We start from the raw sequence: 19,548 nt of genomic DNA on the forward strand, positions 1-19,548 counted from the left end.
AATCTAAAGGTTTTGGTATCTCTGTGAGTGGCAAAGAGTCCAATTTTGCTTCTATTAGAGTACAAACTCTTTTTGAATTCATTTTACCTTTATCAGGAAACTTATTAGCATGGTGCTCTCCTTTACAGATATAGCATGTAGGAGTAAAATTCTTCTTGCGCATTTTCCTTTGATTTCTTAGGAAAAATTTTCTATGTTTAGATTTTTTGAAAGGTTTTCAGGGAAATGATTTTCTATCTGAATAGCCTTTAAATTTTATGACAGACTTATGCTTTCCTTTTTTCTAAAAACAACAATAACTATTTTGTTTATAGTTACACAATCCTGTGTTAAGATAAGGAAGAGCTTCTTTCTTTTTCTTCCTATTCTGCTTCTCACTACACAGGTCACTGTTAATTTCCTTTATGAACTGGACCAACTGAGGGAATGTGACAACATTAATAGTCATGTCAGGGGTGTTAAGGATGCTATTAAGAATCTTTTCCCTATAGAAGGATTGTAACTGAATAGGTAATCCTTCAAGAAATGTGTTATACATCCAGACATTGTTATTGGTTTGCCCTGATTGATAGAAATCAGTATATTATTCACTACAATAGGCATCAAAATGCCTCATGTCACAAATATGATTTTCCTTGAAATGCTTGTAGGCAGCTCTTTGTTCATTATCATGTTTTCCTACAAACATTCTATACAAGGCTTCACAAACAACATTTACACCACTTGTAATTAAATCTTCTTTGTATTCAAGTGACAAAGAATCCCATGCAGAATGGGCAATACTAGTAAGTGCATTTAGAGATTTTTTAATTGCATGATCTTGAGAGATATTAGCTGTATAAACAACATTATCGATCCAAGTTTTGAATGCATCAATAGTAACTTTATTCTTAGTGGGATTATATTCATCAAAATTGACCAATGGTGGAACATTCTTAGAAAACAGATGTAATTGATCATATGGTCCTCCAGGTTCTTGTTTGACCATATTAACATTCTTCCACTTACCTATCTTAGGATCAAATTCTTGAAGTTTAGGCTTAGGCACATCAAGAGTGAGATCTTTTCCTTTAAACTGACTTTGTAGCCTTGTAAGATCTTGGGAAGGGTCTGAAAAAAAACATTTTGGAACCTGTTGTTGTGCTTGGGAATTGGTTGCAATGACTTGTTCAATCTTGGTTGTGACTATGGTTAAGAATTGAGAAAAATTATGACTATCAGCCAGCGATTGAGAGTGAATTTGGGTAGTGGTTTGATCTATGCAGGCAATAATTTGAGCAACAATTTTCAATTGGTGCATTTGACGACTATTATCGGTCCACCACACTTCAGCAATAGTGTGAAAAGCAACATAATTTTGACAAAGAGTAGCAACATCAGCTTGCATGCTAGAATTTAAATGAGCAGTAAGACATGATTCAAGTGTTTGGAGCTGAGCAAGAACGGCATGAAAATTGGAGTTCATACTAGCTTCAGCTTTCTGGGGGGCTAGTTCAGCTTGCAAGAACTTATGATGCATATCTTGTTGGATGAGCAAAGCTTTACATATACACAAATTTGCATAATTCAGCATCTTGGTTTGTGTGGTTGCATCTGGTTGACTAGAAGCAACAACATGATGAGGCCAGAAAGGAATGCTGAATTTGTCATCAGGGGATTGCAAAATGAAATCATGAAAAGGTGGTACTTGAGATTCAACAAAATGATCTTTAGAAAAAGAGGTTTGTTGACCAGAAAAAATCATTCGCATATGAAAAATAGGTTGGACAAAAGGACAGTGATTACACTATAAGCTACCATCATCAAGTTCAGTAAACTGAGGATGTGGATAGCTAGTAACCTGTTGAGTTAATGGATTAGAAACAAATTGCTTTTCTTCAAATGATTGTTGACAAATAGTACAAAACAAAGAACCAATGGGACTTGGGATTGCATCATCATGGTAACATACTAGCCGAGTTTTCTGTCTCAAAGTAGATGCTGACCGAGGTAACTTAGCTTCATGAAAAGACAACTGACTACTAGAAGTTAAGGAACTTGAGGGTCAGTTTTCATCAAAGGAAATACGAGCTTCATTTGTTGTTTCATGAATACTAGCAATTGTAGTCAGATTATGAGGTGCATCTAATTGCTTTAAAGCTCAAACATCAATGATCCATTCCTTAGGTACTGTGATATCTATGAGATTAATCATACGAGGCACAATCAACTGGGCACCTTTGGATTCAGTTTGCTAGAGCAAGGAGTATCGCGCCTTGGATTTATCAGACCTTGGATCTTTCACAATAGGCATAGTAGTATTGAACAAATGACCATATAAAGAAAAGAACAAAGCATGTGTTCTATATCCAAGCTTCATATCCAAATATTGGGTACCAAATTGAAACATCAAAACCTTATCCGAATGATCATCAAGGAGGCTTACAACAAAATTAGGAATCACATCAAAAGTAGTAGCTCTAGTAGCCATAGAAGTAGAAATACCTCCCATAAGCATATCGATATAATGATTATGCCTTACATTAAGTAGAGTCATAAACATAGTAGCAGGAATCCCTTTACGATAAAGGGGCTCAACACCAGCAACAATACTACCTATATGCAAATACTTGAAACCATTTTTTTGTTCGGCCTATTTGACAAGACCTTGAATTTCTTTGTTTGAAAGTAGATTAATAAAGATATGTGGCTGATCATTCTTAACTACTACTTGCATTTAAATAAGCTTAAAATTGAATTTGACTTATAAGACCTAAATCACCATAGATTTTATTCCATTTTTTAGATGGTAACTTGAATCGTTCAGATGGAAGATCTAATATACTTTGACTAGACTAAAGACTATCGTCATCTATATTGACATCATTTACTGTATCAAAAATAGATCTTAAACTTACAAGTTGATCTTCAAAATTATTGCTATCATTTACAGTATTCTAGAATTTTGCCATCCCGTTTCATTCTGCAAAGTGATATGAATGTGCTACCTTCCTTGCCTCAAAAAACCTATCACACGACTGAAAAATGAGGACTTACTTCACACAGAACCAGACAGAACAAAAAAGACACATAATTGGATCTAGATAAAGACTGATTACAAATACCAAATATGACTAATACATAATACTTAGCTATTAGTGAAGATAGTTTGATTTTTGATTTTCTGAGATGGAAGCGAGCATACTCTCTATGTCTTTCTGATATTACAGACATTGACAGAGCTTCTTAATCGATGGACTGATTTCACTTAGACTTCACTTGTCTTGAGCGTGGAGACTGAAACCCTTATATAGGAGAGGCGTCATCCTGGGCAACTCAAACAAGTTTACAAATATTTGAAATCTATCCATAGGAAATGGAAGCATGTCCAAACTTCTAGAAGGTTTATCACTAAGAAATCTCACACAGTAACTCCATTGGCAAGAAAGGGAGTGTGAACAGTAATGCGAGATGACATGACACTTATTACAAGCATCTTTTTGACATGAGAAGGTTAACTTGTGGTTACGTTGTTGGTGTAACCTAACCTCCTTTATACCATGGTAAGGTCCATGCTTGATTTTTATTCTCTGAGCATTAAGTAACTCAGATAAGTGACAACCCCACTTATTAGGTTAATACCTTTGACTTTTGGAGATTCAGCTTCAGATTCATAGTCTTCTTCTGAGCTGGACGTAGACATCTGATTTTCTTGCAGTATTCTTTCCAATCGATCCTCAATGGATTCCTCCTTCCATAAAATGCTTCTATCTAGTCTGGCAAATGTTGTAGGCTAACTAGTTCCTGCACCAGCTATTTGTGGCAATGTTCTTATCTGGTGAAGATCCAGATAGGCTTTTTTGAGGTCTATATCCTGACTCTCATGCCCTTATGCTAGTAGAGGTAAATTTTGGGTATTTGCATAAACTGCTCTTCTATTCTCATATTTCTAACCCAATAAATTAGTTTATTTTTGACAATTATGGCCCAAATCCTGAGCAATGTGACACAATAGAGCTCCAAAATCTTTATCATTTTGTCACTCAACAAAAGCCTGTCTAGATCTTCACCAGATACAAAACATTGCCACAAATAGCTGGTGCAGGAACTAGTCAGCCTACAATATTTGTCAAACTAGACATAAGCATTTAATGGAAGGAGGAATTCATTGAAGATCGATTGGAAAGAATGCTTCAAAAAAATCAGATGTCTACATCCAGCTCAGAAGAAGGCTATGACTCTAAAGCTGAATCTCAAAAAGGTTGAAGGTATTAACCTAATAATTGGGGTTGTCACTTATCCAAGTTACTTAATACTAAGAGAATAAAAATTAAGCATGGACCTTACCATGGTATAAAGGAGGTCAGGTTACACCAACAACATAACCACGAGTTAACCTTCTCGTGTCAAAAAGATGCTTTTAATAAGTGTCCTGTCATCTCACATTACTATTCACACTCCCTTTCTGGCCAATGGAGTTACTGTGTGAGATTCCTTAGTGATAAGGCTTCTAAAAGTTTGAACATGCGTCCATTTCCTATGGACGGATTTCAAATATTTGTAAACTTGTTTGAGTTGCCCAAGATGATGCCTCTCCTATATAAGGATTTCAGTCTCCATGCTCAAGACAAGTGAAGTCTAAGTGAAATCAGTCCATCGGTTAAGAAGCTCTGTCAGTGTCTGTAATATCAAAAAGATATAGAGAGTATGCTCTCTTCCATCTCGAAAGATCAGAAATCAGACTGTCTTCACTGATAGCTAAGTATTCTATATTAGTTGTATTTGAAACTCCGTAGTTAAGTGCGCTCAAGCTGGAGTAGTAATGGGATGGGTGACCTCCTAGGAAGTCTAGTGTTTCACCCCTGTGAGCATCACCTAGATCCAATGAGTGCTAAGTGTTCCATTTATTCTCATGAGAGATGGAGTCATGTTGAATCACTACTCATGAAACATGGGTCAATGAGTTTAACTCAAAATCACACAGTTAAATCCTGATAGCAATATCACAATTTGACTTGCTGTGAAAATTATCTCCTACTTATCAATACAGAAGATGTTAACCCAGCTATGTCGTAATTCCTATAAATGCCCATTTGTAAATGTTGAATCTTTTATGAAAAAGTCTAATAAAATTCAATATAAACAATCGTATATAGACTTTCAATATAAACAATCTTATATAGAGTATACTTAATTGGATTTGAAAAATAAAGTTTTCTTGCTTTGAATGACTATTTCGATCCTGCTTCATAGCAACTCCATTCACCTTTCAAACTGAACAACAACAAAAACTCACACTAGCAAGGATTTAGTTGCCTATTTGTCAATAGAAAAGTACTTGAATTTGACACACAATCTTTGGAAACCTGCAACTGCAACTACAACTATAAAATTGCCCTAACAATTATAAAAAAAGAACTTCAACACAATCCTTTTCTCCTCAGAAAATAGCTCTACTTAATATGCACACAAAATCAAAACCTTTTTTTTTTTGGCATTATAACACATTCTCAGTCCATTGCTCAATCAACATCCTCAGACCTATTGAAATCTCAGTCGACAATCTCTGTGGGTGCCTCCAACGTTAATTTTAATGAGGTGATCTGCTTGGTAAATACCAAACTCCTCCGTTGTTGCGAGTTGTAGAACTGGGTATGATTCCCAACTATGGGGTATGAGCTCTGGCTGGGGCACATGTAAAAATGATGGATGAATCTTCTTCTAACTAGTTGTCTAAAGACTTGGAAGAGATTATGAGGAGCCAGTCAAAGGGATATTAACATTTTGGCCAATTTTGTGAGTGTTGGATCCTGCAATTCAAAAGAGAACACCATTAGAGTCTTGGCACATTGAGGCACTAGAAAAATGTGCAGTGTAACAGCTTCCACCAGGCACAAAGGAAAGTTGCCTCTAATTTAAATAGTTGTAGAGCCTTGAAGGGTAAATCCCATGATAACAGATTTTTTTGACCGAGTTCTGATATCAGAAGAAATGAAGGGTGTTCTGCTTGGCCTAAATGAACATTCATACCCAAAATTATCATCTAGAATGTGGCTAGAGCTTTTAGGGATTTTTAAAGGATAAATTGTTCAATTAAAGAGACCAGAGAAAGCTGTGGTATTGATAAGAGGCTACAGTGCTAAGATCAAGTCTGAGCTTTGCAATATGTGTGAAGATATTCTCCATCTTCTTGATTTGTATCTGGTTCCATTGATGGTAGTAATTTACATCTTGTGTTTTGTCTTAAGATGAAGGGAATTTATCTCCTTATTTGGTAGAGTTCAGGACGAGTGATGACGCGAAGGAGGCTAAAAAAAAAAGTATATAGCTTGCCTACAAATATGCTCAAGATTTTGCAATGAAACAACTTGCTTCAAACTATCCCATCAGGCCAGGGTTAGATCATCTCAATTTTTCTATATTTTACAATAAAATTATGAATTCACCTGATCGAACATGTTCTCCTACCAAGCAGGCCTTTGGATATGTTGGGTGAAGAATCTGACAAAGACAAATGTTGGAATAATTAATATATCCACCTCATGTCAGCTGCAACTGAACTAGTGTTCTATTCAATGGTTACTGTTGACTAAGCAGGTTTGTTGTGCATATTCCCTATTCTCCAGCCAACAGTTGATTACTACTTCAGTGCTGTCAACAAGTAATCATATAGATTCTCTCCCCTACCGTATAGTTGGAGGAATTTTCTTAATATTCATTCATTCATTCTATATAAGCATAGACATTGTACCCAAATGATTATTGAGAAATGAAGAATTCTTATTCTCTGCCCTATCCTTTGTTGTAGCAGATTTTTTTATTAATTTATGTTGTAGCAGATCTTTCTGTTGTTTATTTATGATGTTATTATCAATTTCATTTTTCTAATATGGTATCAGAGCATTATTGACTCTTGGGCTGTGGAAGAATTTTTTGTGTGAAATTTTTTCATTTTAGGTTATAATTTGATTGAGAAGCATCCGAGGTTTTGTTTGGAAAGCCTAGATGGGCAGTAGAATATATTGTTTTGTTTTTTGAAGTTGCTATGTAAAGGAGAACAAAAGGTGCCTGATAAAAGATTACTCAAGAGAAGGGAAGTTGGCTGTCAATATGTTATCTATTGCTATAGTAAGAGAAGAATTATATTGTTACAGGTAAAATTATCTATTTCATCAATGTAGAGAAAAGGTCATAGAATTTGGTGTGATATTGTTGAGATGGTCATCATGTCCGATAATTTTATATTTGAATTCTTAAAGGAATAGATGAGGAAATATTAAATTGTCATTGTGATTGTGAAATGTGGTAAAAATGCTAGGTTAATTCAAAGAAAGTGTTATTTGTGGATTAATCACAATGGGGAAGAAAGTTAAAAGAGTGTTAAAGGCAAATGCAAATTTAATTTCTAAGAGAGACATTTCAGAAAATAAATTAATAAATGTGATGAAAGAAAATGGAGACTTAATTTGTGAGAAGATTTTTTTGCAAGAAGAATTGACATAGTTAAGAAATGAAATGAATATAAAAAGATGCAACTCCTTAAATGAAATTAATGACTGTATAAAAGCAAATAGAGAGCTAGAGAAAAAATTAAAGTTGTTGGATAATGTTAAGAAAAGAAATGATGAATTAGAGGAGGAAATGAAGAGAGTTAAAAAAGAAAATTACTTATTAAAGGATGAATTAGAGGAGAAAATGAAGAAAGTAAAAGAAGAAAATGACTTTTTAAAGGATGAGCTAAATCAATCCATCATTGAAAGAAATGCATGTGTGAAAGCAAAATTAGTAGGTGATGTTTCATGTAGTATAGATGCTTTGAATTCACCACTAGAAAAGTGTGAGTCTGTTGAGGTTGTTTATGATAAAGAATATGAAAATGTGGCATCAAATACTATTAGTTGTGATAATAAGAATGTTGGATGGAATATAATGAAGAAAATGGGTTACAAAGGTAAAGGATTGGGAAAACATGAATAAGGAATCATAGAGCCTATTGAGCCAATCATGAGACCAAAGTATGAAGGACTAGGATATATGACAGATGAAAGAAATGATTATATGGATTCAATCAAATTTGTTCAATGTAAACAATATATGCAATGTTTAAATTTTAATAGGAAAGGGCACACAAAAGACAAGTGTTGGAATCTACATCCATGTAGTCTTTATGGATTAAAGAGTCATTGTGAAAAGACATGTTGGAACAGAGAGTGTAAAAATAATTCTATGGATAAATGCTTCAAAATGGATGTTGGATGGAGTTATGGATCAAGTTGAGAAAACATCACAGGTATGATTAAAGGTTTGCTTAGATACAAATGTCTGAGTGTGAGGAATAATCAAACCCTATCAAAGTGTGAACCCTCAAGAAGGATTACAAATGGTTCGTGCAAATCAGAATCATCATCTAGCAAGTCATCCATGAAAAGTGAGACTTCATAAAAGAGAAAAGCTTAAAGATAGTATTTTGCCGTCATTGAAATGATATTTTTTGCTAACTCCTTGAAGGGTTTGCTGTAATCCAAAACCATTTGCTTAGTTGAAAAACCTAAAAGTCTATTCAAGGGTTTGTGGTAAGCCAAAACCACTTGTTTAGGTGAAAAACCTAAAAGTTCATTGAAGGGTTTGTTGTAAGCCAAAACCACTTGTTTGGGTGAAAAACCCTAGAGCGGAGTAGTTGCACCAGTTGGGGGAAATCCCAAATAGTTAAGGGTGAATTGATTAAAAACCAAAAAGCATAATAACAAAAGGAATGAATTTTCCATAGTGACAGTGATAAGGGAAACCAAATTTTTATGTTGTAAATGGGTACCTCAAAAGGCTTAAAGTTGGGACTCATCTTATTTGAATTTCTTCTCTAATTTCTCCCACATATAGTCTCTAGTGGTAGAAATTAAGGGAGGGTTTTAGAATAATTAATATATCCGCCTCATGTCAACTGCAACCAAACTGGTGTTCTATTCTATGGTTATTGTTGATTGAATAAATATTTTGTTCACATTCCCTATTCTCTAGCCAATGGTTGATTACTACTTTAGTGCTATCAAAAAATAATCATATAGACTCTCTCCCCTACCATACAGTTAGAGGAATTCTCTTAACATTCATTTATATCACAGTTAATTCAAATTCTATATAAACATAGACATTGTACCCAAATAATTATTGAGAAATGAAGAATTCTTATTCTCTACCCTATCCTCTATTGTAGCAAATTTTTTTAAATTAACTTATGTTGTAGCAGATCTTTCTATTATTTATTTATGGTGTTGTTATTATCAATTTCTTTTTTCGAACAAAAAAACACTTACTATGCAACTCCTTGCAGACAATATGACCTTGCTGACATCAAACATGAATTAGGATACAGTCATAAGTTGCACTCATAAAATGGACAGCCAAGGCTATAGATTTGGGGGAAGTTCACTATCATACCCTAAAATTCCTGAACCTTAAAATTATTTGTTTGTATACCAAGTACAAGAAAGGAATCAATAATTTTTTTTGCAAAGGGATAAGGAAAATGAAGACATTCTATCCAAACATTTATGGCCTTAGTACTAACTCTAATTGGCCGGCTTCCGTAGGGCTCTCTAGCTTTCTACAATCTTGTGGAGCTACCAACTCCTACGCTCGTTGGCTACCCTTGCATATAAACCCCTCTCCATGTATAGCTCTACCTCTCGTGACACCGGCTATGGTGCAACATATTTGCACCAAGCTGCTACTTGTTTGTATGTTCTGCCCTACCCTTGTTGTGGTTGTGTTGTCCTTAACTGACAGGGTAAAAAGAAAAAAGTTTATGTTTCCAGATAGTAATTATAACAACCAATTAAATAGTAATTATTTTATTCTTTGTAAAACTACATTCATCATAGATAATATTTTGTATATGAACATTTTTAATGATACGTTTTAAAAAATATTAATCTTCAATTATTTTAATATAAAGACTATTAAAATCATTTTAATTTTTTATGAAATATTGAAAATAATAATTATATAAGAAAAAAATTAATTTATTTGTATGATTATCTAACCAATTTCTAATTATATTTTGACAAGAATTTTCTTTATTATTTTGTAATGATTTAAGTTTTATTCATATTTTTTTTATATTGATATAATTATATTATTGATTAAAAAATCAAAAAATATTTTTAATACTTTTCATTTTGATATGCATAATAATATTCACAATTTAATTTAATAAAATTGTAAACTTAAGTTTGTAATAAAGTCTAATTTTTAATAATATTTTGTATGATTTAAGTTTTATTAAATACATAATATTAAAAATCTAACAAATAATTAATCTATAATTCTTACTTAGAATATTTAATATGATATTTTAAAAATATATTAACTTTTTTTAATTTTTTAGTAATTATTAAATATTGAAAACATTATAAATTAATATAGTTTTAAAGCTATACTTATATTAATATTTTTTGATTAGAAAATATAAAATATTTTAGTATTTTTTATTAAAATAAAAATAAATGCATAATAATATTATTGTGGACCTTGCATCAACTAAATCTTGGTTTAAAAACATTAAAATTTCCATCAAGAGACCCCATCATCCCCCTATTTAACTTTCTTAGCCCTTTGCTCTGCTTGTCTCTTCTCTTCTCTTACCTCTTTTCTCCTTATCTTTGCCGCCCTTCCCCTTCCATCCCCTGCTACCCCTTCTATCTCTCCCCCCCCTCCCCCCAACTATTGCTTTTAGTTTTTTTGTTCTTGTATTATGTTCTTTTCTTTTTTAATTTAATTTTAATTAATTAATTAATTATTGTCTTATATACATTTATATATTTACATATTTTCTTAAATGCACTTATTATTATTTTCGTTTTAGTTAATTGTTTCATTAATTTTTTCTTTTTATGTCTTTATCTTAACTTATTATCCTTTCTTGTGTCTCATTTTTGTATATTTGTAAGAATGTTTGTATACACACTCTTATATATATAAGTATGCATTCGTTCATATTTAGTATATTTATTATTATTATTATTATTTTTTATTTTTTCCTTTTTCATGCCTTTTTTATGTAAGTATGTATATATGTTTGTATATATTTTTACATATATACATACAATCTTTTACTTTTTATTATTCCTATTATGTTAATCTACTCATTATTTCTTTTATTGCCTTTTTTATGTAGGTATATATGCTTGTATATATTTTTAGATATACACATACAATCTTTTACTTTTTATTATTTCTATTATGTTAATCTACTCATTATTTCTTTTATTATTCTTTATATATATATATATATAAATATATATATATATATACTCCTGACCCACTGTTTCTTTTCTCTTACGCTACTCCTTTTTTTTATTTTTCATGTGAATTTATCTTAAGGCTTTTTAATTTATTATCGTCTTTTCATTTATTTTTCCTTTTATGTCTTTATATTATTATTATCTTCTCCATTTTTTGTGGCAATTATGTATATATATAGGAATGCACACACACCCATATACTCGTTTATAGCCCCTTATATATATATAATTTTTATTAATCTATTTTTATTTTTAATTTTTCCTCTTCATTTTTTTTAAATTTATATTTATATTTTTTATTTCTCATTTTCTATTTTAAAAAAAATTTTGTATGTCAGTATATTTGCTCATTTATATATATTTACATATATGCGCGCATTCGTACATTTACTTATTTCTTATTTTTGTTCATATATATATATATATTAGTATATCTATTATTGTTATTATTATTTATCTATTTATCTTTAATTTTTAAATTTGACCTTCTCATATTTGTATGTATGTAGGTATATATGCTCATATTTTTTCACATATATGCATACGTACATACATTCACTTATTATTTTTCTTATTTTGTCATTTTATTTATCAATTCATCTATTTAAAATATATATATATATATGTTTCTTTTCTTTTAGGTGACTTATTTATTATTATGATTCTAATATTAGTATTATTATCAATTTTTAGCTTTAACTTAATACTTTTCCACTTATTTTGCTTAAATTATTTTCTGTGTACTATTGTTATAATGCAGTTTGTTACTTAACCTTGTTCTTCTATTTATTCATTCATTTTCCTGTTTTGCTTTTTCTGAGCTCTCCCCTCTATCTTTGTTCCCCTCTTTTCTTAATCATGTGTATCCTCGACCTGTGTGCTACCCTCTTTGCCCCCCCTCTGCATTTTATTTATTCTGCCTAAGTCTGCAATCTATCGTTTTGTTCTCTAAGTGCTCTCATTCTGATAATGGATCATTGAGTATGATCCGAAACGTTGATGCTGTCAAACTTACACACAATCGCACTCAGAAGCATAAATATGAATTAAAATTTGCGTTCGTTTTAATTTTTTATCAGCAAAAGAATTTGCACCTTTTGTAAGAGAAGGACAAAAGCGAGGACAATAGGCACGGGCTAAGACAGACAGGCGGGTTACGGGCTGGGTGCAGATGTGTTGCACCGTCACTAGCGTAAAAATACAAATGGATTGAAAGCATTTATTCATTTATTCAACAAACAAATAAATGTCTAATCAAACCATCTTGTCGGCTGCCTAGACATATGCCCTCTCTTTCTTCCATATAAATCAAAATAAATTTCCAAATTGATCAATAAAACCCGGAACTTTATCATTGTTATTGTTGTATCTGTATCCCGGTAAACGCAATATTGTGATCTTCCGAATAGCAGATTAGAGAGGCGACAGAGAAGAAGAAATGAGTCGATGGGGCGCTGTGCCGCGCGAACTTGACGAATCGACATATAGACCTTTTTGGTATATTCCTCCCGATTCCCTCATCCTCTCCTCCAACGACCCCCCGCTTCGACTCAATCTTGACCAACCATTTTATACCGCGGGTTTTGTCCGGCAAGACTGGCGACAGAGAAATCCACAGGGATCAACATCTCCGGTGTGGCGGGAGTGACAACAATCGAAATCTCTGCGGTGGGAGGAATTGCCGGCGTCAGAGAATATTCATGATGACGCGCCTCTTTCTCCACAACACAAGGACGACAATTCAGCTGCGAGAAATCGCACAGAGCGTATTCAATCCTTGCAATCCTCCGTCAAACACTACAACATGGAGGGGGTATAAAGACATTTGTTACGACAATTCTTTAATCAATTGTCTCTATCTGAGACAATACAAAAGTTATGTATCGTCTCACATCTTGTCTTTAACCGAGTGTCTTAAAAATTGTCGTAAAGTATTGTCTCTATAAGACAATATGAATGAAAAGTAATTTCGTCTCTATAGAGACAATTTACTTCAATCCCAACTATTGTCTCCAAAGGGACAATACATATTTACATCCGACTATTGTCTCTAAGAGACATTATTAAACGAATCTATTAAAAATATTTTTTTCTTACAATCTCTACATCTATTGTTTAATAATAGAAATATTAACTATAATTATTTTCAATAGTTCTTACAAGATAGTCAACAATGTACCATAACAAACTTAATTCACAAGAAAAATTCGTATTAATTTATTTATTTCCAATGCTTTTCTTACAAAATGATGTGGAGTTGCTCCACCACAACCAATAAAGTACATCATGGATATTAAATATCCACCGCAATGACTTCCCTTAACTCTATAGCCTCATAGTGAAGTGCCTAAACTAACCCAAACACCTTCATATTACACGACCAACAAGTTTAATGGTGTAGTACAAAAGATCCTTGCTGTAAATACACATTTTTATGAAGAAAATGATAAGGAGATTTCTTCTTTAGATTTCTGGAGTGATATGTCACTCTTTTTATAAGCTCATGAGATCTGAAAATTCCTGCACTTTTACTGCAATCTAATTGGCACGGTCCCTAATGACATGAATGTCCCTCTCAGTGAGGTCTATGGCCTGCAAGTCATAGTGAACACCATCAAGCTCCCTTCTAAGTCTGTCTTTGGAGGTAGTATAAAACATCTTTTCCCAAATAGAGGATGTTGCTGGAGACCTAATGATATCATTAAAACATTCATCACATTTAGATGTTGGAAGATAGACATTAATGTGCAATGTGTATAGTTTAATTGATAACAACAAACAAAGTAGATATACAACAGAGTAAAAAGCTGTGATTAAAGCCATGGTGCAATCTCAAATGTTTCCTAACTTAATGAAATTTGATTAGAGGGGAAAATATTCCCATCCATTTGAGCAGAAATTTTAACACCATATACTTCAATACTCAACTTAATTTGGATATTGAAAATTATTGTTTCAAATACCAAATGGTGCACCATATTTATGTATGAATCACATAGACATAAGCAAAATGAATGAAATGCAACAGAACTGACCCAGCAATGAAGAATATCTTTCTCTTCTGGCAGTTGTGGTAATGTGCCCCATGGTTATTATTCTTATTCCATACTATCCTTATGTAGGTAAAATGAAGGGCAAATCCTGTAGCTTTAAATTGTTCATCTTCACAACAAATGCTCCAACTTTTATTATAACATACCCATCCAATTTCAAGTATGTGGATGCACACTACCTGCCATTCCATAATAAAAAAATGCACTAATATTCAAAGCCAGTAGTATGTCAATGAGTGGGATGAATATACATTGTGTTTTACTTACCTTGCAAGCAATAGTTGCCTAACTTTGATGGTTGCTTATGCATTCCATTAGACCTGAAAAAATAACTATAAAAGAAACTCATCAGATTGTAGTCACTTATAATATTTAGCCTTGTAGAACAACAAAATACAAACAATTGTAGAATGCATTAGTTGATTTAACACCGATGGAGGGAGATTTTTCATCAAAAACAGAGGCTCGTGGAATTCTTGCATTTTCATAATCTTCAAAGGCACTCCTGATCATATCTAAGATTTCAGAAAATAAATCCAAAATGTTTACTTTATTATGTAATTAGCATACTTAAACCATGTCAGTTTACCTCCTACATGACTTATGAGATGTGCAATGATTAGAAGTTTAATAGGATTGTGCATATCATGTGTGGATTCAAGATGTTGTTTGTAAGACAACAGACAGGCATATTTAAAACAGACAACTTTAATATATGCATCTTTCCATATTTAATCATATATAATGATTAAAAAGATACTGTTGCTCTTATTGGTCTCCTTGAACTTAACTGAATATTTTGTGCATCTGGTCTTATTTTGAATAATTTATTGTGCTCCATTCTTAATTTTAACTAACCTTCATATCTGAGCATTATCAACAGTATTGCTCCATATGTAGATGATCGTACTAATCATAGCAAAGATGGATTATTATGGTGATTTACACTAAGTTCAAGATGTACAGTTCAGATCGATGGGCAGTTACCTAATCAGAATCAAAGTTAAAAACATAGTGAGAAACCTAGATATGGGCTCAGTACACACCAGCTGTCCACGATGTTGATCTGGATGCTGATAACTGCAAGGTGCAAATGAACATTAAGTAGTAGAGCCCTGAGAGCCCTGATATTACCCAGGGTGTGCACAAACATCTTACCAAGAGGCCCAAGGAAAGTGGAGCTTGTGACTAGGGTCACATGTTTGGCTATGCAACTGATCAAATGCCCAAGCTCATGCCTCTCGCTCATATCTTGGCCACCAAGTTGAGTGCCAAGCTGACAGAGGTCAAACAGTACAGTACTTACCCTTGGTTGACGCATGATGGTAAGACCCAGGTCACCATGGAGTACATAAAGAAAGGAGGTGTCATGGTTCTTGAATGTTGAGCACACCGTTCTTATCTCCACTCAGCATGACAAAACTGTCACCAATGACTAGATTGTGGCAGATCTCAAGGAGCATGTCATTAAACCAGTGATCCCAGATAAGTACCTGGATGAGAACACTATCTTCCACTTGAATCCATCAGGAAAGTTTCTGATAGAACCCCATTCAGTGATAGATATGGAGGTTGGGGAGCTCATGGAGGAGGGGCATTCTTGGGAAATGATCTAACCAAGGTGGATTTTAGTGGAGCATATATAATCAGACAGGCTGGCAAAAATTTTGTGGCCACTGGGCTTGCAAGACGATGCATCATGCAAGTTTTATATGGCATTGTGGTGTCACAGACTATATTTGTGGACACACAGAGAACTGGAAAGATCCATAACAAGGAAATCCTCATCGTACTTGAGGAGACCATTGATTTCAGGCCTGACGTGATTGCAATCAACTTCGATTTGAAGAGGGGAAGAGATCAGAGGTTCCAAAAGATTTCTGCCTATGGCCAATTTGGAAGAGATGACCAAGATTTCAATTGGGAAATTGTAATGGCCCTCAAGGGTGATGGAGCCCAAATTTTTTGCCTCTATTTGAGAGATAATATTGGAGACTTGATGAAGTATTAAGGATGTCAAGGGCATTCATGATATTGTTGATCTTCATCATTGATGTCAACAGTAAGACGGCAAAGCATATTGATGAATTTATATAAAAAAAATATGATTGTGTACTTAATGTATTACATAGATACCAATAACTTCACGATCACATCCTAGTCAGTTGTATCTCAAGATTGAGGGAGTAATTTAATCTACATGCATATCAGAGAATGAAACTGGAAACTTAGAAATAGGAAAGTTTATATGCTTTACCTCATACTCTGCCCTCATACTCTACTGTGAGTGGACATGGAGTTTGTGACTACTTTTTTCTGTGTAAGTACATGAAAATAAGAGACTTCAAAAGATAATAGGTATATTATTATCAGGCATCACGTGGAACAGTGATTTGAAAGATTTGAATAAAAACTAAGGAACAATGGTTGAAAATATATACAATATCAGAAAAACATAAATAGAAATTAATGGTAAGTAATAGTTTGTTTAAAGATTTAATACAGAGGCCCATCTATTGTGACTTGTGAGCAATCATCAAAGTAATGATATGCAGTGACGATGAAAAGATGCTATGAAGTTTAATTAATGACAGAATAAAGAATGTACCAATGACAAATCCTATGATATGGAGGCATCAAAGATAATAATACTCGTGAGGAACAATTCTAGCAGCCTGATGTCCTTTGTTTTTTCTCCAACATTAAGGTCACAACGCATGCTCTACAAATGAATAAAAATTATATACAGAAGTTGGGTATATTTCTATTGAAGGTGGTGAATGGGATATCTCAGACCATCTCATTCAATGATTTAAGCTACTCTAACCACCTCTCTGTCATATTCCAAATTCAAAGATAAGACATGATCATATAATATGAGATTGAAAGGAAGAAATTTTGATAGAGAAGGTATGATATCAATCGGGAACAAGGATGGGAGATTATGTGTGAAGTGGGTAATTAAAGATATGTCTAAAAGTTTCACAACCCATGTTATATAAATTGTGTGCCAAGATAAATCAAATGTGGCATGTATATGTAGGGAATGGGTGGTCATAGGTTGATAAACTTGAATTTGATACATGAACGCTTCATGCATTCACAGTGTCACTAGAGGAAAAAAAAACTGGGCTTCTTCAAGAAGTTTAAACAAATCTGATTATTGTCTTCCTATACAATATAAGACCACATGACTGGCACCAATATGATATTTTCATGATTTTTCTGTAAGGAAACAAAATTTTATAGTTGGCAGATAGTACTGTCATCCAGATTAGGTGGCCTCAACTTTATGGGTTCATCAAAATCCTCCCATCCCCTAATTGGTTGAACTCAGTCAATTTCAGGTAAGGGTGTTTGAAGATTTCAACTCCTTCCTAGATTGCATCTTCTAGTGGTAGTCCCTTACACTTGATTAAGTATTTAGGAATAGCTTTACTATGCTTTCTCTTTACCCTTACATCCAAAACGGATTCAAGTATCAATTTTCCTTCAGAAACTAGTGAAGGGAGTTCGTTGGATAGGTTGATCTATTGTGAAAGAGCTTTTTTTAAGTGTGAAACATGGAAAATATAGTGATTGCTGTTGTCGGGAGGTAATTCTAGTTCATAAGAAACTTGTACCACTTTTTTAATCACTTGGTAAGTGCAATAGGAATATGGTGTAAGCCTCTCTTTTGCACTTCCCTGCATAGATAATTGTCTAAAAGCTGCAACTTTAGAAGCACCAAATTGTCCTCTTAAATGCTTTCTCTGTCTGATGTCCATCTGCATACAAGTTCTACCCACTTTGGGCTTGTTGGAAGTTCTCTTAATTGGATTCCTGAATATTTTTCATTTGGTGAGTCAAATCTTGAGCACTAGGTACTCTACTATCAATGAGATCTGTTCTACAAAAGAAGTTGCATCATAGCCATACAATGCTTAAAGTGGAAGATTCTAACTGATGGATGGTAAGTTGTACTGCAGCAGTACTGCCCAAAAAATGGCTTGTTCTCAAGCCATTACACATGACAACTCTACAGTGACTCCAAATACAGCAGCCAATACCCGGATTCCAAATTAATCTAGAATCTCAGTATGTCTTCCCTTGTACGTCTCTTTTAAACTTTAATTGTTGTACTCTAATTTAAACATCACCATATATCCAATTGTGAAACAATGCATCATGATCCCAATAATGAGAGATTTGGCTGAATGGCCTGCTATAATCATTCTCAAATCAATGATGAGAGATTTGGCTGAATGTTTTTTTATTCATCCTCCTAACATGGTCAATGACAGACAAATGAAACTGGGACATTTGGTTTTTGAGTGTGGGGTTCCAGCAGAGGGTATTGATTTTGTCCTGATCCATCTTCTCTTGCACAAAAGTGTTCAAGAAATAAACCCCCACAAAAAGTCCCTTGTTCCCACGATGATCAGAACAAGTCTTGTCAACTTATCACTACAAATTCCAGGGATATTGATCCTGAGGGTCTTTTACATCATGTCAAATTGGGTAATGGTGATTCTCAGGACATGAATGTTATCAATAACCATTAGGAGAATTTGAACGTTATCAATAACCAACAGGAGGTTATGAATGTTATAAATTACCATCTGAGGGGGGCAGAGGAGGATTTGCAGCTTCAAAATCCCCTAGAAGTCCAGTTTCAACTGTTGCACCCAGATTTGAGTGTTCAACTTAAATCATGCAAGGGGCTTCATTTTTAGGTCAAGGATTCTGTTATGAGTTCTTCACCCTCTGACGAGAGTAGGTCAGTCAAAGGACTTGCCAAGGTTGGGGCAGATTCAGAGATTCCCACTTTTGTTTCTGGGAAAGAAAATTTTTTTCCCATGGAGGTTCAAGCAGTACCTGAGGGAGTAGTGCAACCTACATTTACCATAGAGGGTACTCTTTCGAAGGTAGAGTGCAGCTGTATGTTGAAATCACAACCTGCCCCTGCTTCTCATATGGTCTCCGCTTTTCAAAAGGTTTAGTAACTTCAACACCCAATGTGTCTGTTGGATCACAACTATCGTACCCATTTTAATGTGAGTATAGAGCAGAGTCTTATCCAGTCGAGTTTTTTAGCTGCAGATTTTCTACTTAGAGATTTGATTCCTCCCTTGGGTTTTCTAATCATTTACCCTCAGAATGGCTCAGAGGTTGTGTTGAAAGAGCGAGATCTAAACAAATGCTGATATGACAATACAGGGTTCGCCATGTGTAAG

The 19,548-nt window shown here is 33.7% G+C and overlaps 1 pseudogene; it reads left to right on the plus strand.

The window, feature by feature from the left end:
• The first annotated feature begins 13,841 nt into the window (after positions 1 to 13,841).
• LOC149558112 (S-adenosylmethionine synthase 2-like) lies at positions 13,842 to 16,343 on the plus strand (annotated as a pseudogene).
• Positions 16,344 to 19,548: the final 3,205 nt, after the last annotated feature.

The sequence above is a fragment of the Cupressus sempervirens genome, chromosome 5 (genome assembly GCF_028749045.1).
Source record: "Cupressus sempervirens isolate cs-2001-9-10 chromosome 5, ASM2874904v1, whole genome shotgun sequence".
Taxonomy (NCBI): domain Eukaryota; kingdom Viridiplantae; phylum Streptophyta; class Pinopsida; order Cupressales; family Cupressaceae; genus Cupressus; species Cupressus sempervirens.